Raw genomic sequence first — 24,279 nt, 5'->3', positions numbered from 1 at the left:
AAAAGCCAGGAAAGCACATACAGGGAGCCTGGAGTGTTTACAAGCCATAAGAGAGAGGATAATCAGCTCTGAAAGGATCTCTGTTCCAAGGCGGGGTTAATTCACTGTTCATTTTAGCATTTGCAGCTAGGCAAGATTAAAAGCAAGCAGGAATGCCTATTATATTTCTATTAAATGAATCTGTTGGGACCTAATGTTCTTGATTAGCTTTGTGAAAATGAGTGCTCCACGATGTGTTTTTCTGTTTGCCTAAAGTAAACAGAAAATGACTTGTAGTACATTTAAGAGAGATTCATGCATGGCTTTCGAATTAGATGAATTGGTAGATCTCTCCCTTGCATTCGCCTTTCTTCTCTGCCGTACTTAAGTAAAATGTATCATTTGGCTAAATGGAAATAATTTGTGGAGAGTCAGAACATGGGGTTATGTTTTGAAACAACACCACTTTTTTTTCTCATTATAACTACAGAAGAGGCGGGTGGCGATGGAGGAGCAAGCTGTGTTTCTTCTGCATTAAAACCTGTGTCTGCCTCCCCCTTAGAGGATGCACAGCCAAATGCTAATCTTGTTGTCCCAGGTGCAACATCCAATGAAGTCGAGCTGATTGATAGGCTGACATAACCCAGTGCTGAAGCCGGGCCCCAGATTCAGGCAGTTATCAGAGAAGCCCAGACTGGAGAGCAGCAGCTCAGCGGTGATGACCGGTCCCTGCTCACAGCACTGGCCAGAATGCAAAGCATCTTGGCCACACCTGCACTAGTGGGCCCACAGGCTTTCCTGTGGTGTTCCCTGTGCTGAGCCAGCCCCTGGTTAGGAAATGACAATGCTGTTCAGAGCCACAGGTGTCACTCGGAAGGGTCAGTTTGTTCCCAGTAGAATTCTCCCCCGCCAAAAGTGACGTGACCCGTAAGACATGATCTTGCTTCCTCTCAAACCTTTTGCAAAGTTCTTGTTGGTTTCAGGGGCAGGAGAGTAATGTCCTAAAGGGAGGAAAATAGGCAAACACAGAAAGCAATTCCCTGGTGCAGTAACAATTCTTGTGCCAAGTAAATGAAACTCTTTCTTCAAGGCCATGCTTAATTACTGTGCCGCTGGTCAAATCAGGCCTGATGAACCACTGCAAAACACCAAGATGCCCTTGATGTCAGTTGGGCTTCTTGGTGTTGGGGGAATTCAGGACTAGAGTTGGGAGACAGCACAATATAAAATAAGTCATATATTATTTCAATTGAAGATCTCCTTTATTTTTAGTGCAAGCAACCAATGAACCAATTAACCTCTTTTCTGCTGTTGAAATCAAGCATTCTTTTAATGCCCAGTTAACTATTCCTCTACTAATATACATTTAAGTTTTTGTTTTATTGTATCACTTCTGTACCTGGCAAAAGCTCAAATCATCCAAGTTAGTCTTTCATGTGCATTTTGGACAAGTTTCAGTTCTTGTTTAAGGAAGTAATAAAAGCAATTTGTCATAGTTTTATTTTTCCTGTGCTGTTGGAAACAAAATTGACAGGGATGTAATATGTACTCAGTTTGTATGTGAAAAAAAGTAGACAAATAATGAATATGTACCTCTGCTATCTTTAAAGATGTATTTTAGGACCTTTCAGTGAAAATACGATGTTGAGCCTAGGCTTTGGTGGTGGGGGAACTAGTGTTATGTGTCGAAGATGCTACATATTTCACAGAGGGGTAGTGGTTTTCCTTCTATATTTTTACTTTTGGGGAAACAATGCTATATTAAAATCTGCTTGAGAGTAAAGTGAAATGCACAGAACCTGGCCATTAAGACAGCATCTTTCTCCTGAAGGCTAGTCACTGTTCCTATATTTGTGCTAGGAATTGTCCTCTTGGAAGGGAAGAGGAGGAAAAAATGAAAGAAAGGAGTGGGGACAGCTGCTTCCTCTGAAAAATATTTTCCCAATGGTTAAAATCTTACCCAGGGCCTAACAGTGCAAGTCAGAAGCTGGCTGAGTGAAAAGCTGAGATTTTTTAAATGAAAGAGAAACTGAAACTTGTTTATGCTTTTGAGAACTGGGAAATCCTTGGAGTTTTCTCAGTGCAGTTGAGAGTAAGTATATAGCCTGTGAGGTGAAATTGGAGGATTTGGCTCAAAAGTGCTTTCTTTGCTTTAGGGTTCAGCTGCCATTTTCCAGGAAGGTTTGTTCCAGCAAGCGCAGGCTCTTCTGTTTGGGAAATGCTTGTGCTGAGAGGGTGCTGCCAGGTGGGATCCAGGGGCTGGAGCGCTGCTGGGTCTGTGTGCCAGGCTTTCCCGCTACACCAGCTGAATCTTAACATCCCAGGTCACGGACAGATCCGGCAAGCTTTAACTCTTCAGTATTTGGAGAGATTTGAAAGCATAGTAACACACTCTTACAAGTTGTCTGCTTGCTTTATTGTTTGCTGTTCCGAAGAGGAGATAATTCGGATAGTGAGGTACAGCTCAACTATTTGGTGGGTTTTGTTTTGTTGGGTTTTTTTTGAGAGAGAGCTTGATAGGAAGTAGGAGGAAGAAAGACATATGATTTAGGCAAAAGAAACTCCTGAAGTGCTTACGGTAGTTCTGCTCATTAAGAAAAGCAGTGACAATTAAAGATTTTGGTTGGTATAGAAAGCCATTGTGCAGTTAGGGGATTAGATTAGGGCATTAATTTCCCACGCTAAATCCAGATACATTGTGTCATGCCATTTGTTGTAGAGGATAGAAAACAAATTGGCAAAGATGCTGTAGTCAATGACGACGTAAAATTTTCCTTTTAAACTTTTCAGTATTTTTGAGAATCATGATTTCTTAAGTTTAGATAAATACCGGGAATTACATAATGAATGAATCTATTTTTTAAAGAGCCAGGCCAGCATGCTGTGTTGGCCAGCCATCGACTCTTCTCCCATAGGCGCAGCCTCAGGATTTTAATTTCTTGTTCTATGAGTGGCTGGAAGCTTTTCTCTCAGGCACATCTCTTTGTTTCCAGAAGGAAAAGGCAGAATTTAGTCCTCTGGAAGCTGATTGTTACAGGAGTAGTACAGTCCAGCTAATAGTGAATGTGGGGAGAGAGATGGGATTAAGTACAGAGAAAGGATAGGCTTGAGTCAAAAGGCCAGTGAGAAGCCCACAGCCCCTGCTCTAGCTGGCTGAAATTCCTAAGCCATTGCCTAAAGAAAGGAAAAATCCATCTGGCACCTACCCACGTTAGTGAGGGTAGGGAGAGCCATGCTTGGATGCCTTTTAACAAAAGTGGGAAAGAAAAGCCAACAGCTACTTTTCCCCCGCCCCAAGTTGCCCAGAATATTGCATCAAGGTTTCAGATGGGCATGCTGCAGTATGAGCAAAGAAGGGTTTGATGAGTTAGGGAAATTAAACACCAGGTTGCTTTCCAGATCATTTGTTTATGGAGATGATCTGAGTACCACCTACCACTATGAGATTAAATGTAAAGCAAACAAAAGCCAAACAAAATATAAACAGCCTAGAAAAAAAAAAATTAATTTCCAGTCCTACGTCCAGCTTTGATACACATTTTTCCTCCAATAAAATCAGGGTCTCCTTCTCTTTGAAATCAAAAGGTCTGCTCCTAGTTTTGCTCTGGGAGGATAAATTCATGAGTTCAGTATGCAGTGAATTATAGGATAGTCCTCGTGCTTGGAAGCTGTGAAAAGGCACAAAATAAAACATTGTTACTGGATTTAATGCAAACTCATCTGTGGCAAATAAACTTTAGTCACTAACAAGAAGAGGCAGAGAAAGCTCTGAAAACACATCTACAACTGAAAGCTGAAATGCAAAATGCTCTCCTGTGAGCAAAAGGCCTTTGGGGAGGTTTTGGCAAGGGTGAGAGGAGCCAGAGCTACAGCTGGTGCTTCGATTGAAGTCATGTCACTTTGCTCTGCTTTTCTAGCACTAGAGGAAACATGTACATGTGTGATATCCAGGCAGGGCAACAAGGATGCAGGCAGGTTAACCTGAGTGTTACGGTACTGAAATGTGGAAAGATTTCATACCTACAAGACTGATTTTAAAGAACACTGAGAATATTTGGGATCAGATGAGGCCAGTTGGTTTTGTAGGTGTAGTAAATTTAAATGTAAGTATGCGTGTTGGTATCCTTTGGAGGCCATGAAGGTTTTGGTTCTAGAAAGTGAAGTTTGAATTCTTTTTTTTTTAACCTCACCTGTTTTCTGCTAGTGCTTCAGCATTGAAAGAGAATACCTGTCAGTCCATTTATAATCACAGTGTCTTCAACGAGGACTGAATTAGGGGGAGATGGCTTTGCTTATCCCCTCTCTTTCTGTTCCACCCTTTTTGTCTCCTATGCTGCCTCCTTATTCTTAGCAGAGAGGAAGCAAAGGCTCTTCTCCTTGCAGCTCTCCCTGGCTCTTTCTTCACCCTTTTAGGAAAAAACCAGCAGAGAGAGAGGGAGAATGCTTCCTTCATCCTGGCCTAGGCTTTGTGTCAGGCAGAGCTTTTGGCTTGAGCAGGACTGCCACCCAGCAGCTCTGAGGGAAGCAGGACCACATCTAGCCTTTAAGGTACTAACCTCGTGGTCAGGAGGAGGTTTTGCCACCCTGAAGAGGCAGAAGGGGAGGGGAGAATGAGACCTGTGACACCCTGTGGAGCTCCAGGTCATAAAGCCACTGGTGCCAAGCCTGCCAAGAGTTAAAACCTCCATGGTGGTGCCTACCACTGTTTCAGCATCACTTGAGGTTTGTTGTGTTTCACTGCTGGCACTATTTTTTTGGTGGTTTACTGATGGCTTTCATCAGTTTCTTGCTCAGTTTACTGCAGCAGTCTGAGAGCAACTGGTACTGCTCCATCAGCTGCACTGTGGTGTACGCAGTGATTTGAGCAAATGGCCGTGCAAAACCCGTAACACCAACAGAGAGCCCGCCTTTGGTTTCAGGGACTTTGGATCAGGCACAGAGAGCTGTCAGAATGGCAGTTACTGCTCTGGAACAAAAATACTGAGAAAAGCAATTGTAGGAGTGAATTGATACTGATGTTCTTAAAACCTCAGTAATCTTGGCCACATGAAATTAAGCCTTTCTTGTGACTGAAATAACAGTGAGGCTTAGGTCATATCATAGACTGATCGCCTGTAAAGTTTCATTTTAAAAAACTGAATTGTTCATGAGTTACAGCAGAATATTTTAAACAGAACCTCCCAAAACCCCACCAGACCCCCTTGTATTCTGTTTCTTTTCAAGCAAGGGCAAAAAACCAGGCAAAATCATTGTGAAGTTTTTTTGGTCCTTAATTGCTGCCAGGCTGAATGAAGGGCTATGTGGTGTTTACCTTACGCACGTTCCTATTGAAGTCCATGGGCACTGGGTGAATGCACTGAAGAAAGGCAGCACTCAGCCCTGGCAGATTTGCAGCCCCAGGAGTGGAGAGAGGAGCCCCAACACCCAGCTCTGCCTGACCTCCATGCCCGCTGCCTGCCTGTGCAGGTAGCACTCACGGGGCACTGGCCGCCTTGGCCCTGCGCTGTGATAGGCATCTCATGAGGATAATGCAGGACCAAATAGAGAGCTGCAGCCTGCCAGCCGCCCTGCTATATGCTGTCCCAGGAAATGATAGGCTCTGTGCCTGTCTACACAGATCTGTTCACTGGTTTAGCACAAATGCATCCACTGTCTTGCCCTGCACATGAGCTGTGTCCTTCTGCTCTGCTTTCTAGTTATCTGTTTTTCTACTCTGGAATGGAAGTGGAGGCTGTTGCTCACATTGCAAGTAAGAAATAAGGAAGAAATATATATATATAAAAGGAATATAATATATAGGGAGTATATATAATATACAATATATAGATTATACAATATATATAGATTATACATATATAATATATATATTCAAGATATATATATATATGGGAAAGAACTTCTTTACTGTGAGGGTCATGAGGCACTGGCACAGGGTGCCCGGAGAAGCTGTGTCTGCCCTGTCCCTGGATGTGTTCAAGGCCAGGTTAGATGGAGCTTTGAGCAACCTGATCTAATGGAAGGTGTTCTTGCCCATGGCAGGGGGTTGGAACTGGATGATCTTTAAGGTCCCGTCCAACCCAAGACATTCAATGATACTATGATTGTGACAGCATGGGCTGGACCTGGGAGGTCTGGGTCCTGTTTCTGGACCTTCTCAGCAGACTTTCCAGGGGTCTTAAAGAGACTATTTTGGTCTTTTAGGCCCTCTGTTCCCCTGCCCCAGTCCTGCACCACCATCCTGCTAAAGAAATGTGCTTTTTTTCCTGGACTCTGATCCAAAGCCCAACGAAATCAATAGGATCCCGCTTGTTATCTTTAAGTGGGCTTAAAATGACACCCTGTATTTGGTAGACAAGAAAAGACAAACAACTGTTTTGAGATATCTTCCCCTCTCTGACCAAAAATCGCTGTAGGCCAGGTAACAGCTAACTTGAAGTGTAGAAAATATTACCTTTATTAAAAGTATTTAAGCTGAAGGCAGTAATCAGAGACCAGCTGTAGGAACTTGCAGAAAGTACAACCTTGTCGTAGCAAGTCTGAGATAGCAGCCCTGCTGGAAATAAGACCCAAACCTTACTCCTTTTATACTTGGGGTTAGTGAGTGACCATGACCTACAGCCTTAAGGAGGGCAAGGGATTCCCCATGCCTCCTGCAGAGGTGGGCAGGGAAGTGCCATTGACCCCTGGAGAGCAGCAAGGAGGGTAAGTCTCTGCCAGTTCCCAGTGGCACATCAAGTACAAGGTATAAAATCCCCAGGAGCATGGAGAGTAGGGAGAAGGAAGGGAAGGAGAAGGGAATAAAAGAAACAAAGCTCCCCCATGGCCAGGGATGCAGTTTCCTGCAAAGCAGGCTGGTACCCACAGTAGCTCTACATAATGCTTACCTGTTCAGTCCAGTGAATGGAATTAAGGAAGATGATTCAGGGAGCTAAAGAGATGGAAATAAAAGAGATGTGGCAGTGAGAGGGGTGAGCGGCATGGGAAGATGGACAATGGGAACAGAGCAGATTTGGGAAAGACCACGGCTATCGACACTGGGTGTTTGGCCTCCCAGAGCCAAGAGCAAGTCATATCCCTTTGCACAGCACTCGCTTGAGTGCATTAGAAAGAGCAAGCAACTTTGCCTCAATGTCTAGTTTAGCATTTTCCGTCATACTGATACAGGAACATTATTTCAGGATGTGACACTTGACATTTCGTGAGCACAAACCTGCCTTTCCTCAGAAGGAGGCATGTTTTCTAATTTTTAACATCACCGTTATTATTTCAGAAGAGAAGCAAAATGCATTTGTTTAAGAGGCAAATAATTAAAATCCCATTACAGCTCCAATTCTGTCATCTTCCTTCCCAGAACAAGCATTAAAAATTTTATTAATAAATGTGCAATTACTGGTGACCTCTGAATAATTTCTCCAACCTTAATTTCTGCTCACTGCAATACCGTGTTGTATTACTCACTTTTTACTCTTTGCTTTCCTTATTTGATGTTTTTACTGACGTTATAATTTTCATATTAAAACACATTCTTGTTGAAAAGCTGCTTTTTCAAAAATGATTTTTAAAAAATGCCAATCTTGTTACTGACCGTAAAAACAAGTAAAAAGTTACAAAACTGTCAGCTGAAAATGCATTTTTTAGCAGGCTGCTTCTTAATAATTATTACAATAAATATTAAAGAAGTCTGAAAAAAAATGTGAGCTATTGCCCCAGCCAAACCTCTATAAAACTGGGGCAAAAAAAGCAGGTTTGTATCCCTTGGAAAGAAAGCCAGTTGTGAATCGTGGCTTTGCCTTATGAAACTGGCATTCATAACCAATTTAAATAAAATTCAGACAGTTTTTATAGAACGTTAAAAAATAAAGATATGCCTTGTTCCAAAGCAAGTGAAGTGCGGCGAAATAAAATTCATCGGATTTCCTTCCACAGAAGTTGGAAATAAAATTTCCAAAGTCATCATCCAAAGCTATAAATATTTTGTTCTTGGGGTCTGTGCAGGAGATGCAGATGATTCAGTAGGGCCCTTGGGGGCAGCCCAGCAGCTACTTCTCTCGCACGGCATCTTGCCATGGCCATACCTGCAGCACAGGCTCATGCCATAGAACTGGAGTTAGTCCCCTGGTGCTCAGCTCCTTTTGCACCTCTGACCCTGGCTCTCACTCTTGCAGGCTGTTAATGAGAACAGGTTTTGTCAGGTCTGAAAAGATGCCTCCGTAGACCAGTGTGACTTTCTGTAACAGTGCAGTTGGCTTATGCTTTATCTTGCTGCATGTGTTGTCTTCCCCATTAAAAAGGAAAAGAGTTTGAAAGCTTTGACTCCTTTAAGAGCCAACATAAAGCAGTAAGAGAGTGGGATTTTGAAAATCAGAGCCCATACTCTTTTTCTTTCTCAGAGTTAAGATCCAACCCATAGGAAGGAGGGTTGAGAACAGCCTGGCCACCATTCAGCTCTACTGCAGGAAGGCTTGGGAGCAAAAAGAGATATTGAGTGCATGGCTCCCTTTCTTTGGGAATGCCTAGAACTGTTCAGGGCTTCCAGGAATGACATCCCCAAAAGGCAGATTAATTAAAAGGCACGTAGTTATTTGAAAGCGAACTGAAAAAGATGTGTCTGCAAGGAGAATGTATCTCACTGCTCCCTGCTTTCTGTAGCAGACAGCTTTTTTGAATCTCAGCAGTAACGTGTATGATACTGCTTTTGGGATAGGAAAAAAACCCAAAATATAAATCCTGCATTTTATTACAGAAGTTAATACCAATAATTACTTAAAATCTAATGAATTTCAGTTCTTACTTAATTGCTTTTGAGTAGTTCACTTAACTTATTAAAAAGAGGCAAGGACATACTCATTTAATGAGCAGCAGCAGCCTTGGCCTAGCATCTGCCTACATTCTCTTTTCAATTAATCAATTATAGTCCAATGGTGTGTAATTACACATTAAGAAAGTTATTGGATATCACAGCACGGCTGTCCCAGGGGGCTCATGAATACACTAATATAACACACCTGTAATGACCTGTTCTCAGATCTGCAAATTGCTCCCATTTCTCTCTCTCTCTCATTGCTAAATGAAGATGAGAGCAATTACCATTAACTTTTTGAGTCACATCTAGTCAATGAGAGAGAAAAAAGATCCCTACCAGCATTCATAATAAATCTGCCTGTTGGTACTGAGTATTTTAACTGCACAAGCTGCCGAGCTGGAAGGCAGTAAACATGCATTGGAATTGCACAGGGTTGTAGGGATCCTGGGGCTGATCTGTCCTGAGTGCGCTCTTCACCTGTAGATGAGAGAAATCAGCGAGCAGGAAAACCTCATCAGATCACATCCAAGCATAATTTGCCTGGCTTGGTTCAAATCAAACCAAACTCTGGAACTGATCCCTATGCAGTGGTTCCTAGTCTTTGCATAGCAACTAAGCCATGTTGCTGTTGTGTTGAGGTTTTTTTCGAACACTAGAAAGAACAAAATTTACTATGTAATGGCAGAAAGGCTTTGGTTGTGTGAGAGGATACAGTCAGCAATGCTCTCTTATTAATGCATAACAAATGAAACCAAGGAGAGACTCTTAATCTGCATAATGAAGTCTGACAGACTCTAAATTGGTGATTTAGTCACTAAAGGGTCCAAAAATGCTCCATGGAAGTAAGCTGTTGATGGCTCTGTAACTCAAATGGGGAATGATATCCGTCAACATTTTTCACAAATGTTGTCTTGCACGGCATGATTTTGCTGTGCTGTTGTCTGTCTCTGGAAGAGGTGTTTCTTCTCCTACACAAAGGTTTCTTGTTCATGCTTTCATTTGCAGACTGGGGTCTTTCAGGTGGGTGTATATGCAGAGCAACGTTCAGTAGTGACTTGAGCATAGCTGTTCTTTATAAGCAGGGTCCATTTTGCTCATAGTAATCTGAATTCTTTCTATGCTGTATGCCTTGCACCAAACTAGCATTAACAACTTAAGCAAAACCTTCATCATGCCAGAGGTTACTTTTTTTAAGGACTGTGCATGTCTCTTTGTGCTTGATATTCCTCAGGATAACACTCCTGTGGGATCTAGGTGCTCAAATGTTGCTCTCAGTTGTGCTCACAGTGAGGCAATGGATATTTGAGCTTCAGCTGGGTCCACATTTCACTCTGGTTTTCACCTCTGCCACATTTCTTTACAGTTCCATAGCACCCTTTGGTTTAGGACATAGTTCAGTTCACATGGCTAGCTGTAGCATCTCAGTATTTGACATCTGGTCTGGACTCTCTAGGTCCCATGGCTAACAGAGGAAGACAAACACTTCCAGAGCGTGATTTACTCAAAATAATTTGGTGCTGATTTGGGATTGATTAAACCACCTTTAGATGTGCCTGTATCTGTTCATTAACTAGATAAGTACCTTCCATATGACATGTGTTTTTGATAGCTACAGGCATCAGTTGAACTGCATCTTTCTGCATGCTTGGAGTTAGCTATTTGCTAACTTCGCATTTAGGTGTCTGGTCTCCAGCTTTGAAATGGGGATGCTGTCATTTAATTGCCTTTGCATGCAATTCAGGATTGATATTAAAGTGTCAGAACTGTAAGGCGATACCTATTATTTAATGTGTTGTCCTCCAAGTAAAGAACAACAGCAGTCTTGGTATTTGCAGAGGAGTTCATTCATGAATTATTTTCTGACCCAGTAGGAGAAAATAGGTTTTGAGGTTTACTTTTAGGTGTTTAAAACTGACTTGACTGCCCAGCCAATGCACAGTAACTGAAACAAGCAGAGCAGTGAGTTTGGACCCCACAAAGTGATCAAATTGTGCACGTGTACAATGTTCTCCAATTCTGCTCAATATGCAGCTTTGTTTATGCTCAGGACCAATTCTGTGTGCTTTTGTGGTGCTGGTTTTTATTTGTTTTTGGAAGGGGCAGGGTTGGAAGGGGATTTGGTGGGTTTTAGTTCGGTTTGGTGTGGTTTTCTTTTTTATCAGTGCCTGAATGGTCAATTTAAAATGTTTTAAACAGAGAAGGGGACACAATTATAGTCTAGAGCTTTAATATACAGTACAATATTTGGTTGTAGAGGCTAGTTAAATATTGGTCCTAAAATACCTGTCATTTGGCTCTTAAAGTTGTGCAGTCTCTGTATGTGTGACGGGGAGCAGGGTGATACTTCACTCAGCTGCAAAAACTCAGTTCTAGCTGCAAAAATTCATTTCTGGCTGTATTTTCTGCAAAGGACTGTAACGCTTTGCATGTCACTTTCCTAATTGAACAATAAACTCTGTATTGCACTAATACTTTTTATTATGAGGAGTAAACATGCTGCTTCTAGACAGACAGAGGAATAATTGACCACCTGTGGCCAGTCCTGAATGAACATTACTGCACATGCCACTGAAATTAATGTCCCCTTAGTCAAGAATGGAGGCAGTCATTTTCTGAGAGATGTTTTTTGCGGTTAGGAAGCTAACACACCCGATACATTTCCACTTTCTAACAGCGTGGATTCTCAACTGCCAAGGGAAGAGGTGCTAGGTGCTCACTCACTGACCCTCTTTCCATCTTTGGGATTCAAACAGCAGCTTCATTTGTTAAACACATTAAGCGAAGGGCCAGATTCTGGCTCGAGCCAGGGATGCTTACATCACTCTGGCAACAGAAAGAAGTCTCAGAAGGTGGTGTGCATGTAATTGTAATGTACTCCCGTGGCCCCTTTCTGCTGCCAGAGTGGTGCAGAGGAGCTCAAAGGGGAGGAGAATCTGTCCCAAACATAGGTTTATGTAATGCCGGAAGATAGGGCTAGAACACTGTGCTGGTGTATTGTGTTACAGCTGGCCCAGCACCAAATTATAAGGGCTGAAAGATGCTGGGAACAAATATTAAAGAGCTATGAGATTGACTTCGTAGAGAGAAATAGTAGATGCTTATCAGGTTTTTTTTGCTTTGTATTAATAAATCTCTGGGACCGTATCTCATGTAAATCACCAGGTCTTTCAGGTTCCAGTCTCTTCATTAAATAAGAAGCACAGAGTGCTATGAGAAAAGCATGAAGGTGAGACTCCTGGTGTGCATGCACCCAGGGAGAAAAAGCATCCTCAGCAGGAGCACACACACCCTTATAGGCACAGAGGTTGCGTGAGGCCTGGAAAATGTCTTCAGTCTTATCTTACCCATATCCTATTTCTTCCTTTCCAAGAGCAAGTGCTTTTCTCCCCAGCGGGTGTGCTCAGTGTGTTGCCACAGGGCTCTGTGCTGTCTTCCTTCTTATTCACCACACCACATTTATTTAACGAGAGATTATAGCTGATGTCCTTGCACAGTCTGGCAGTCCAGCTTTAGGTCCCTTTTTCCTCCAGCACAAACTAGGGCTGGAAGTTTCCCCAGTAGCAAGCCCTGGCTGAGGCCTGGCTGAGTGCAAGCTGTTCAAAGTTCAAACAAGATTAGCTCGAGATCACTGCAGTTGGTGAAAGGAAATAACCAGAGTGCCTGGCTGCTGACATTCTCCCTGCATAAATGGAGATATTTGTCCACACTGGCTATAAAATCCTTCTGTGGGGACCTCACTGAGATCTCAGCTGTCCTGAGCCACCACACAGCTGCAGTGACAGAAGTGGTGGCTTTTCTCTCCAATACTGCCCTGGTGAGATGTATCCCTTTGGTGTCCCCAAGCTGCCATCCCTCTGTAGCTCCCGCTGAGCTCAGCCAGGAGGTGGGGGCTGAGCAGAGCAGCCAGCTTGTGTGAGCTGCAATACCTTGCTCACATACTTGGAAAGCAGGCTGTGCTTGCCTCCATCAAATTTACTATAATCCCACCAGTGTTTGCCTCCAGCCCGCATGAGTCAGTGTGAGTGCTGGGAGGAGTCATCATGCAGAGTTTGGCCCAGTTTGACTCCCCGTGCTGTTAGAAAAACCTGCTGAAAGCAAATCTGATTTACATAGCGGAGAAAATAGCTCTGCTTTAAAACATTGAGGACTGCCATTAATGCAGGTACATTGTGCGCAGAAGGCAAAATGACTTTTTGAATGTTTGCAGACAGGCACCGCAGTGCATGGTGTCTGCTGGCTGTCTGTGGGTTCCTTGGTGTTGAGCTAGGAACATCCTGCATGGCCTGGGGAATCCACCTTTTCTTTTCAGAGCCCCTTTTTGGGTGGCAGTGGCAGCACATTGATACCACAGTGCTCCGCAACAGCAGGGGTGTTGTGGAGGTTCCACATCCCCGTTTTGCAAAGCTCTGGTCCTGCACCAAAATCAATCTGTATGAATGCAGGTACTCATGCCAGAGGTATGAGCTGTTGTGGGCATGGGGACCTCCCAGTGCTGTCAGGGTTAGAAAACTGCAAAGAGGGCAAATCCAAAATAGCCTGGACCTTGTCGATCCTCCAGGAACTCTGTGTAGCTCTGTCTTAGAAGAGGGATTTGGAGAGTGCCTGGATTACAGCACTCAGTGGGAATCAGGGGTGTTTAGATTTCGTGTTGTGTTATTTTCTCACTGCTGCTTGTTTCCTGGGTGGGATTTGCTCCTTCTCATAGCTGTAAACACAGGTCCTGGGGGAGCTCTGAGAGGAGGCTCACTCAAGGCAGGTCATCTTGAATTTGAGATAGATGCTTCATCTGCATATATGTACAGTGAAAACCTAGAAATGGAAAAGATATTTTAGTTCCTCCAGTCAGTGCTTCATTTCTAAAACATACCTTTAATATGATGTAGGCTGCGATGGGGAAGAGAAAATCATTCACTCTTCAGTAAATGGAGAAGCAGTGAGTATCACGATCTGTTCTGAGAGGAAGTGCTCTGCAGTCTTGACAGTGTGTGCTCCCTTTTAGACAACCTCAGTCTTCAGTGAAGGCACTGGGGGCATTTTGAAGCTGTGCCTGGTTCCCTGCCTGCAAGCATGATAGAGAAAGTGAGCAAGTGAGAGCTGAAGAGAGAGAAAAGGGCAAAGACTTTTGGCGAGGACAGGGAAGTGATTTCAGGTGTTTGTGACACCACATGAACCTTGTGTTGTTTTTATCTTCCTGACACGATATACCCTAGAGGGTGTCGGAAATGGTAATGGGTAGAGATGGGGTGAAGGAGCAAAAACTACCTGCAGATGTGTCATCTGAAAATACCCAGAGACAATGCGACTACTTTTAGCAAAAGTGCAAACAGTGATAGATGCCATGGGGCTGCTGTCACTAAAATTTGGCTATAAGCAACATATTCATATTTAAACAAATCAGCTTTGCACATTGAAATGAGCAAACACTGTCTCTGCTTGTTTGTTTGTTGTGCAGAAGCCATCAGCTTTCACTCCTTATCCCTTCACCGTGGTGGTGATGCAGAGTCATGATGATGGATCAGCTGTCTATCTAGTTTATCTGCAAGGCCACAAAACATTTATATCTTACACAGCACGATAGGCTGTTCTCGTGCAACAGTGCAAAATAGGAATTCTGGGCTGTATTTGCAAAAGTACTATCTCCTGCACAACATTGCCATTCCGGTAAGCTCACTTGGCACAGTTTGTACAGCTAAGTACCTCTACTGTGAAATCTAACACTGGGATGCACATGAATAAAATCACACAAAATCAGGAGAGGAGCGAGCATCAGAGAAGCTTTTGAATGCAGGGGGCAAACCAGCAAGGATGGAGTTCCTGCAGCTTCTCTCCCGCTTAGAGAGGGCCTGTGTCACCTCTGGTAAAAGGCCTCCAGCTTACACCAGCATTATACTTGGCCAATTATCTTATTTAGCTATCTTATATATATTTAGGTCTTGAAAAGGTCAGCAGCAGAGCGTGGCTGGGAAGGGGTTTTTGAAGCTGCAGGGCTGGAAGCTTTGCTTCTAGCATCATTAGAAAATAATTGCTTGTGAATGTCCAGGGATTTGAATCTACATGTAGGAGCTCTCAAAAAGGAGGGCAGGAAGGTTTAAGACATTATTGAAACAGCTGCTGCTAACATTACACTTGCTGCAGGCACCAGGCAGGGAGCAAGTGGAGTGTGCTGGGGGGGGTGGGTTATGGCTGCTGCCCCTCACCTGCCTCGGTACCCTTCCTCTGGGAGCCTGTCTCCTTGGACTGCTCCCCAGCACAAACACACTCCTCCATCCAGATTCACGCAAGCTGGTGTATGTTTGCTGAAAGCTGCATTGAGGCAGGGATCGTCCCTGCGGCACTTCAGCTGAGCTGTTTTCACCTCAGTATATCTGCTCTTCTCCCATTTTAAATTATTTTTGTGGTTTGTCTTTGGTTTTCCGCTCCTTGCAATTTTTAACTTAGGTCCCTCTTCCCCTTCTGAATACCTCCCTTCCTGGGTTACGCTTTCCTTTCTTCCAGTTTAACTATCTTCTTCCCCAGGTCCATGATAAATCACATCACTTATTTGTTATGCACCCACTTGTTTTTATGCAACTTGTTTTCAAAGCTCCAGTAGTCTTTAGCTCCTCAGTGCTGTTAGCTGTAGGAAGTCCCCTTCCCTAAATGTTGTAAGGCCCAGATGTTACTAAATGGGGTTCTTACCATCTGAAAACCTGCTGCTGCTCACAGCTTGATTTCTTAGTGTGACCAAACAGGGTGTCTTGTGACTCTGAGTGCAAGCCCTGAGTTTCTTGCAAGGAAGATTTCCTCAATGCCTGGTGTTAGACCAGTCTTTAATGAGGCACTTGTTCTTGCCTCAGCTCTGTTACAGATACTCCCTGTGACCCTGGCCAAGTCACTTTATCTCTCTTTGTCTCTGCTCCCCATTCATAAAATGGGCATAATTGCACTTTTGAAGCTCATTTGGAATTGCGAGGATGAATTCCTCCTGCTTGCTCTGCGTTTACCTCGTCTCTTTTGCCTGCATGATTGTCAGCTGGAATAAAATGCCACCAAATCAGAGTTAGCCATGGTCAGCACAAAGCTTACACTCCAAGCAGCTGGCCCAGCCACTCGCCGTAGCCTCATAACATTAACAGAAAACGTCAGGTTTATTACTGCTTGCACAGCAGTCTTGTGTGGTTTGAGGAGCTTCCTATGCTATCTGTGGATAGCAAACAGAGAAGTTTCCAAGGCCAGGTGCTCAGGAGAGCACGGTGGTTATTGCAGGACAAAAAGGTAAAATGGCTTCCTTTGAGGACTTGCTCCATGGGGTTGCTAGCAGAAAATGTGGGGCCTTGAAGTACCAGAGGAGAGGGAAGGAGGCAAGGCAATTGCTCCATTTGTAAAACCCATCTCCTGTTTTCATCCCTATTGCCCATCCTCTTTCCCACGCCTTCCCCCGTGTCAGTTCTATGACAATAATGAAATAAAGGAATGCAAGGTAAAGGCATCCTTAAGGCTGTCACTGCTTTCAAGTAATGCTAATAGCACTATTGTGATGTTGCAAATAAAGGTGACCACACACAAATTCAATATGGATGTAATTACTAGAGCCGAAATGACAATTAAGCACACACCAAAAGCAAGCTCTTGGTGTATTTTTGATTTGTCATCTGATTTATTATCTTTAAGGAGCCCTTTTTACATAAAGCTTGCTCTTAGATCTACATGTCACAAGAAAGCAGCAACTGACATAAACTGACTTGGTTTTTTTCAAATACAACTGGGAGTGTACTTTTGAAGCATTCCCTCCATCTCAGATTAGGAACACAAGGGAGGCATGACTTTTGCTAGGTAGATACATCTCTCCAAAAGAAAGCACTGCATACAGTACCATTCACATACATTACAGGTGTCAAAAGGCATTCAGTGAAAATCCAAATTCCAGCCTGCAACTAGTTTAAATGTGTTGGCCAAGTCAGTTAAGGAGATCTGCAGGTTTGGGCTTCAGTAGCTCGGGGCACATTGTCTGCCTACCAGGTAATTACTGGTTTTTTTCAATTTTCATTTATCTCCTAGCATTGCATTTTCCAATTCCAGTCAGTCAGCCTCACACTTCAGGGTGAGGCACACAGTGCCAGTGGAGCATCCTGCCTTGTGCTGCCCATTCACATTTGTAATGTTCTCCCACTCTCCCAACCTGTAAAGGGTCCCTCTGAATACTGTGCACTGCTCACCATGCAAGCAGCTCATTATCCCAGGCATTTCAAGACTAATTTATAGGACATTTGGTTAATTTGCATAAGCCATCCAGTACACAGAACGTGTCTCCACAATAAAGTAATATGCCAGAATGAATACAGGAGTGAAGGGGGAATAACATGACATTTTTAAGAAGCTGTCATTAGCACCAATCTCTACACGAATACCTGAATACCTCTGATAAAAAGTCACGGAATCCTGCCTCTCTACCTACTGTATGTGAAGCTCCCATATAATTTTCTGCTTTGAATCTTGCTCATCTTTTTATTAAGTAAGATGGAGTTTGATCCTTAAAACAGCCTTGAAATATGAATACTTGGCGCTGTTGGCTTTGTCTAAAAAGGAAACAAAACCTCCCAAAACTGAATCCAAATCGAGGGCTGCACATTCAGCTATCACTGCAAGGAGCCTCGTGCATCCGCTGCTCTGATTATTACCTTGACACCAGAAACAGGAGGGCCTGTAATCCTTGAAACAGCTGACATCTGAAGTGCTGATTCTTCCTGTGCTTTGAGTTAGTCGGTCCTTGATCTCTGTGCCTTGCATGCAAGCCTGGCTTTCACTGAAACCTGACCTCACGGTCCCATCTTCTGCAGCCCTGTTTGTCTTCTGCCACTCAGAAATGTGCAGCTTCTGTCCTCAGGACTCTGAATTAGAGCTGCACGGGTCAAAGGAGCAAACAGGAGAGTTGTCATTATTGGATCCAATGCCTGCCCTTGATTTAGGTGTCCTTTCTGAGTTTTTTGTGGGGTTTTTTGTTTTGTTTTGTGGTTTGGTTTGTTGGGGTTTTTTGTTTTTTAAACAACAATTACAAAATCAGAACATTGCAAGACATTTTTTTTTTAAGTTAATCTTTCCCCTGCAATGTGACACTGGCTTTCTGTGATCTCTAACGCATGACTGTTTCACCTACAGATACAGACGGTTTTGCTCCCTTCCTTGCAAAGCCACCCTGGGATCTGAAAGTCAAGGCGGTTTGTTTCTCCTCTCCCTAATGTGTCTTCTGCCATTATGAGGCCTCTGAAGAGCACATTAAGTCCATATTTACCTCTGAGCAATCTGATTAACTTCCAGAATAACTGTGCAGGTGTAACTGAGATCCAGTTTGAAGGCAGCTTTGCTCCACTTACTGTAATTGAAGGAACTGTTTGGCCAGCATCATTTCTATTAGTTGTAATGCTGTGTGAAAAAGAAATAACTTAGTTGGACTTTTGGACTGAATTTGTAGGAATGCCAGCTAGAATTGCATAAGTGAATGCATATATATCTGCTTACTTGTAAATAGAAGCTAACTTGAGCTGGAAATCACATGTACAATAAATGTATAATCCTGATCCCATTGCCACAGATTCATTTCCCAGGGCAGAGCTATAGTTTCAAGAGCCCTTTTCAGTGCCTTATTGTTTTGAAGGTTTGAACAGTGTTAGTTGTTTGCCTTGATGCATCATGTGTAGTTCCAGTTAGGTGAAACCTACTGGGTGTTTAACAGCTTGTTCAGCTTGAACCGGAAGCAAATAAAAGGAAATAACATATTGTAGGAAGAAAAGTACTCTAAATAGTGGGGTTTCTTTTGCTGTTCTAGATTCTGTAGCTCTCTTATATCTGTTATTCTAGGCTTTGAGATCAGTATTTTCAATTGCAGGAATCTGTGAGGGTTTTTAATCAAACTGAACTGCAGGTTACATGGAACTGACATCATTAGCTTGAAAAGAATGAGTATGTTCAATAGGAACAATACATGCAGTTTTTTGGTTTGCTGTCTTCCAACTTGAATCACTTCTTACTATTCTAAGATGTTAGAAGCACATTTTTTTCCTCTGGGGATTTACAGTTTCTCTTAGTGTTTTGATTACTTGTGAATAATTTGATAGAAAACCCCTTACACATGTGCCTGTGATGTACAGCATCTAGCTTGGATTTGGTTTTTGACTGATCCCTAATAGCTGAAGTTACTGTATACAACAAAAAACATTTGCAATGCTGTCAGACAGGAAAAATCTCTCTTCTGCAACTTGACTCAAATTTGTTACATGTATAGCTCCATGAAGTTCAATAGATGTAAATACAGATTAATTATTTAAAAAGTAATAGGAAGGAATGAGCTTCCAAACATGTAGTGTTTAATTATTTAAACCCTGTAATGGAATTTCAACCCTTGTGCGTACCTCAGATCTCTTATTGTGCTTGGACAAGTGCCTGGGGTTAACTGGCATGTCCTCACCTCCAGTGTCATCTCCCCTTCGATATCACAGGGTAATAAATGTGCCTGGTAGATGTGAAGAACAGTCAATATTCTCAGTCATGTCTACTAGTAAATATGCTATACTTAACTCTGTCTTCCTTTCCCTCGTTACTATATTGCCTCCTGCAATAAGTCATTCCATGTAACATTGTCATGTAGCAAGATGTGTATAAGTGCACAAGTGTGCACACATCTGTACCTAGCCACACAGAACCAAATCCTCAAGTCAGGGCTTGTCCAAAGCCCTTTGAGATTCCTGATTCCACAGTGGAAAGAGCCCCATAGTAATGTTGCACTTCAGTTGGCTGCTGGTGGTGGTGGTGGTGGTGGTGGTGGTGGTGGTGGTGGTGGTGGTGGTGGTGGTGATGGTGGTGGTGGTGGTGGTGGTGGTGGTGGTTCAAGGCACCTGCTGAACGTGATTGATTGTACTGAATGTTGTACACACATGTAGGTCAACCTGATTACCATTTCAAACACCTCATGCTCTAAGTGGGCTAGTTAGATGAAGCGAAGTCTTCTACCCATTTTAAAAGGTGGATCAAAGATACAGACTGAAAATAGAGTACATAGAAGCCTCCAAGCTTTAGAAACCTGCTGGAGCTCACTGATGCTTCGTGCTCCCTGCAATGGATGGAGAGAGTTCTGATGGGACCAGTTAGGTTCCACCCTCCTGAAATGCCTAATTCTGTCCACAGACCTGAGCTGCACAATCAAATTAAATACCTAAAACTGGGCTGTCTGGATTATTTCACTGCCTACCCTGCCCCTTGTCCAAAGTTACTCAGGAATTTTCTGTTTGTGGGGAATGATTAATTCCAATCTGTCAAGCCCCATCTCAGCATCCTAGCTACATAACCGTCCTTCTTTTACTGCTTTGCATACTGGATGAGGAGCTCATGACCTGGGGTGGGTGTTAAAATAAATCTAAAGAAAAGCCCTTAAAAGAAAAAAAACACTTTAGTTACACGGAACAAATACACAGTTAGGAGTCTTTGTACATCGTGTCTACTGGTCTTCATTTGCCAGCCAGATCTCAGTTTGATGAGGAATATTTCCAGCGGTGCTCTACCCTGTGAAGTTGTCAGAAGAAGTTTTGTGGAAAGACCGAGAGAAGAAAAAGGACTGGAGAAAGCAAGAGAGAGTTAGCCCTCTTTGAGGGAGTCTAAAGAGCATGGCACTCTTCAGATCCTTGCTTGCAATATACTTGCAAGATGAGGGTTTAAATACATTTTCTCTTGTCCTGGTGTGCGGCTTCCACAAGCTGCTTTGTTGTGCCTGTCATGCAATGAGAAAATCAGCTGCATGATCTTGTAAGCATGAAAGGGTTTGCCATGATGCATTTACGTAATAAAATCTATGCTGTCGCAGCGTGCATCATACGTACAGGCAAGGAATGAGTGCCATCTACAGTAGCACAATGCATTACTAAAGGATCTAATTGTGTTCTTACCGAATAGTGCGTTTGATGCCTTCTACTGTAATGTACCCTCCTTGGTGAGAAATTAATGCTTTGTGCCAAATTCAACTCTCAGTTACATGGTTTAAATTGAAAAAACCAACACTGGCTTCAGTGGAGTTATCCCAGATTGATCCCAGAGTTACTAAAAATAGATCTGATTTATGTAAATAGCTGGGTGTCAGGTATGCTTCAGTGCTAAAGACTTTCTAAACAGGGATAAGTAAGACCTTTTAATTTGCATAGGAAAGACCTAGTAGGACGTTTTTTCCCCACATCTGTACCCTACTTAGAAAGAGGTAGATGTAAATCACCAAGGAATAAGGTGCATTTTCTGTTCCTTGAGAACTAGAAAGAGTTTTGGGTCTGACAAAAGCATCATAGCAGTCAGCAGGGTATGTGAAAGGCTGGTCCTCCTTCCCTCGGGCATCGGCCACAAGTTAAGCTGGTTGCTCCCCACCACCCTCACAGCTGGCGAGTCCTGTCAGAGGAAGCCCAGCTTCATGGCAGGAATGTTCTTAGTAAAACAAGAGGGGCATTAGCAGAAGAAGACAAGGAAGTTTTCACACACATTAGTTCACCATATGTTTGGCTCTAGGCTGCAGTTTCAGACCTTTATGACTCCTCATTTATTATTTTTAAGGCTAAAGTCCTGGAAAACAGTGGTTTAAGATAGCTAGAGTCCATAATAGCCATGGTAAGTCCTACCTACCAGACACATAGTAAGTTTTTTTTTTCTTTTTTCTTTTCTTCTTTCTTCTTTTCTGTTTTTCTCTTTCTTGTTTCTCCTTTCCTCTTTTCTTTTCTTTTCTTTCCTTTTCTTTTCTTTTCTTTTCTTTTCTTTTCTTTTCTTTTCTTTTCTTTTCTTTTCTTTTCTTTTCTTTTCTTTTCTTTTCTTTTCTCTTTTCCTCTCTTCTTCTCTTCCCACTTCCCTCACTATTTGGAGGGTATGCAGACTGTTGCAGTCCCTATCTCTTCATTTACCTGGCCATTATTTCAGTCTTACTTGCTCCATATGGGAGTACCCAACAGTGAGCCTAACAGATGCTCAGAATAAGCCTCTCTCCACTGGTGATTTTGTGCTAATAGAAGCGGGAAGGGGAGCTGGGTCTGTACCAACAGGCTCTGGGTTTCATCCAGGACGAGTGCCTTGCAGCAAGAGAAAGTAGAGGACGCAGAATGCTTCCTCTGTGTGCGGCAGAGCAATTTCCCCTGCTTGGCTTCGTCTTCTCCAGCCCCCAACTCCAGAGGAAATGGGAAAATGAATTCCACTCTCTATGCCCAATCTGCAAGTGATGTGACACGTCTCAGTCCTGGGCTGAAACTGATGTGACACACTTTTCCTTGATCCAGGCAGATTTTGGATCTGGCCCAGAGTTGTTCTAATCAAATGTGGTTTCCAGAGAGAGGGCTGCTCTTTAAACTGAATGTATTCTGGGATGCGGGGTGGTGCGTACCATTACCAGCAGCGAAACCAGCAATTCTCAAAGTGTGAATCACACGCATTCAAATCTGGAACAGTTTTGACTCCCTTCAAAGCTCTATAGACTAAAACTCAGCAACGCGCCTCTTGGAAAGTTTTGATTTTTTTTTAATCCATTTTTACTAACGGTCAAGTCAATCTTTCCCTAACATAATTTTTCCAAGTAAGCAGCTGATGCAGTCTCTCAAGGATTTTATATGTTTGGGAAAGGTGGGGAATTGTGTGTGGGGAGTCTGCCTCAGGTAGACACTGAGACCCAACCAGTTCTGCTGCAGCCCACACTACGGCCATGTATATGTTAGAGCACATAGTGTAATGGGTCCTTGCCTGTAAATGTTATTGCATGATAAAGATTAACATGTAATAATAAAGGCTGAAGATCCCTGACCTGAGAGAGGTGGAAAAAAACCATGTGTGTGTATATCCCAAAGCACCCAAAGTCTTCTATTCTGTAAGCCTCTTGCTTGTACAAGCATAAATCAGAAGAAACGATGCAAATCTGTGAGAGTTATGCCACTGTAAAATGGCAGAGGTGAGAGAGAAATTGGACTTAGAACCCTTCATTACAGGTAAATAAAGATTTCTCAAGGTTTCAGATTGCATTCCTACTTGCTATTCTACAGACTAATGATATTTCAAATCTGGATTACAGTAATGTTCTCTGCACCCATTAATATTACGTTTAAGTCTGAGTGATTTAATGGCTGTTCAATGATGAATTTGATCCAGGGGAAGTGATGTTGGCCTCCAGCAATGCCTTTGGCTAAAAGCATCATGTGTTAGCAAAAAACATTAACCTGCCCCTCAGACCTCCTCACTATTACACTTACAGTCCTGTCAACCCACCTATAAGCCTGGAATAATAAGGCAGAGGGTTTTATTATTATTTTTATATTGTCTTGAATATTAAAAAGAAACATATTGGAGAAAAAATATATATAAGATATTATTGACATAAATTCTAGACAGATGAGCCACATGGGTTATTTTCCATCTCACAATGTTGCTTTGCTATATGACAAGAATAAAGTTTTGTTCAGAAAAGAAGGGAGAACGTGTTTATTCAGATACCGAATAAAAAAGGTGAATTAATTAGAGAACATAAATCTTCATCTGGTTTCTGAAGTCATCTGCAGACTTGCTAACAGCTTTCTCATTTGGAGAGATTTTGGTCACTCAGTGAGATACTACTTAAGGCTAGTGAAATGCCCCTTTCCTCTTTTAGCTTTAAGTTTTCCTGTGCTTAACAGCATCCATAATTCTCAAAAGAATTTGATAGAAACATTTACATTGTTAACTGCTCTCAATTTTCCTTTCTTTTCCTTATTGCTGGGGCTGGATGCAGGGAGTGATGCAAAGCCTGGCACGTACAGGCTGTCTTTCCTCAGTGCACTGGTTGACAACTGCTCCGCAGAAGAAACCTTCTCTGGCTAGTGTTCTTGCAAGGAGTAGGATCTCTCTCTCTAACCCCTGTATAGGAGTAAGGAGCTCATGGCATGGCAGCAGTGGTGGTCCTGTTGTCTGTCCCCTCAAGAGGGGCCAGCACTGGTTCTTAGCTTGGGCACTGGTGGGACCCCATAGCTTGGGCACCCTGGGAATGGAGAAGCTGCTCTTCTGCCTCCTGTAGCTGAGCATATGAAAATATAAACTGTGCAGAAGGTTCTCCAACAACATGGAGGGTAAATGTCCCGCTGAAGAAAGAAATGCATTTCCGCTCTCTGAGGAAGAGGAAGGAGGGGTATTTCCTAGTACAACCTTCCCTTGCTGCCCCAAAGAAACAGCAGGCCCTAGACACTGAGGGAGTATTTCTAAGCCCCAGAAATGTTTTTTCGGCTTCTAGCTTTGATGTCATTCTTTTGCCTTCCTGAATATTCAAAGCTGACAGTTCTGGTCCTGTTCTCAAGGTGTTTACGACGCTTTTCATTGCCAGTACTTTGCACAACTGTAGTGGCAGTAGTTTGAGGAGGTACATTTGCATCATCTTTAGGAAGAAGTGAAGCTCTCACTGCGGCACTAAAAGCTTAAGGATCACAGAATCATAGAACAGTTTGGGCTGGAAGGGACCTTAAAGCTCATCTCGTTCCAACCTCCTGCCA

The 24,279-nt window shown here is 42.9% G+C and overlaps 1 protein-coding gene across 1 annotated transcript in view; it reads left to right on the top strand.

The window, feature by feature from the left end:
- SOBP (sine oculis binding protein homolog) overlaps positions 1 to 24,279 on the top strand; it is a gene marked incomplete at both ends in the record, with an annotated part of 102,113 nt that overhangs the window by 66,373 nt on the left and 11,461 nt on the right. The gene's annotated exons all lie outside the window — the stretch shown is intronic.

This window comes from Psittacula echo (assembly GCF_963264785.1).
Source record: "Psittacula echo genome assembly, chromosome: 4".
Classification (NCBI taxonomy): Eukaryota; Metazoa; Chordata; class Aves; order Psittaciformes; family Psittacidae; genus Psittacula; species Psittacula echo.
Note: the sequence above shows the minus strand (reverse complement) of the source record. Positions and strands in the feature narration are given on the sequence as shown.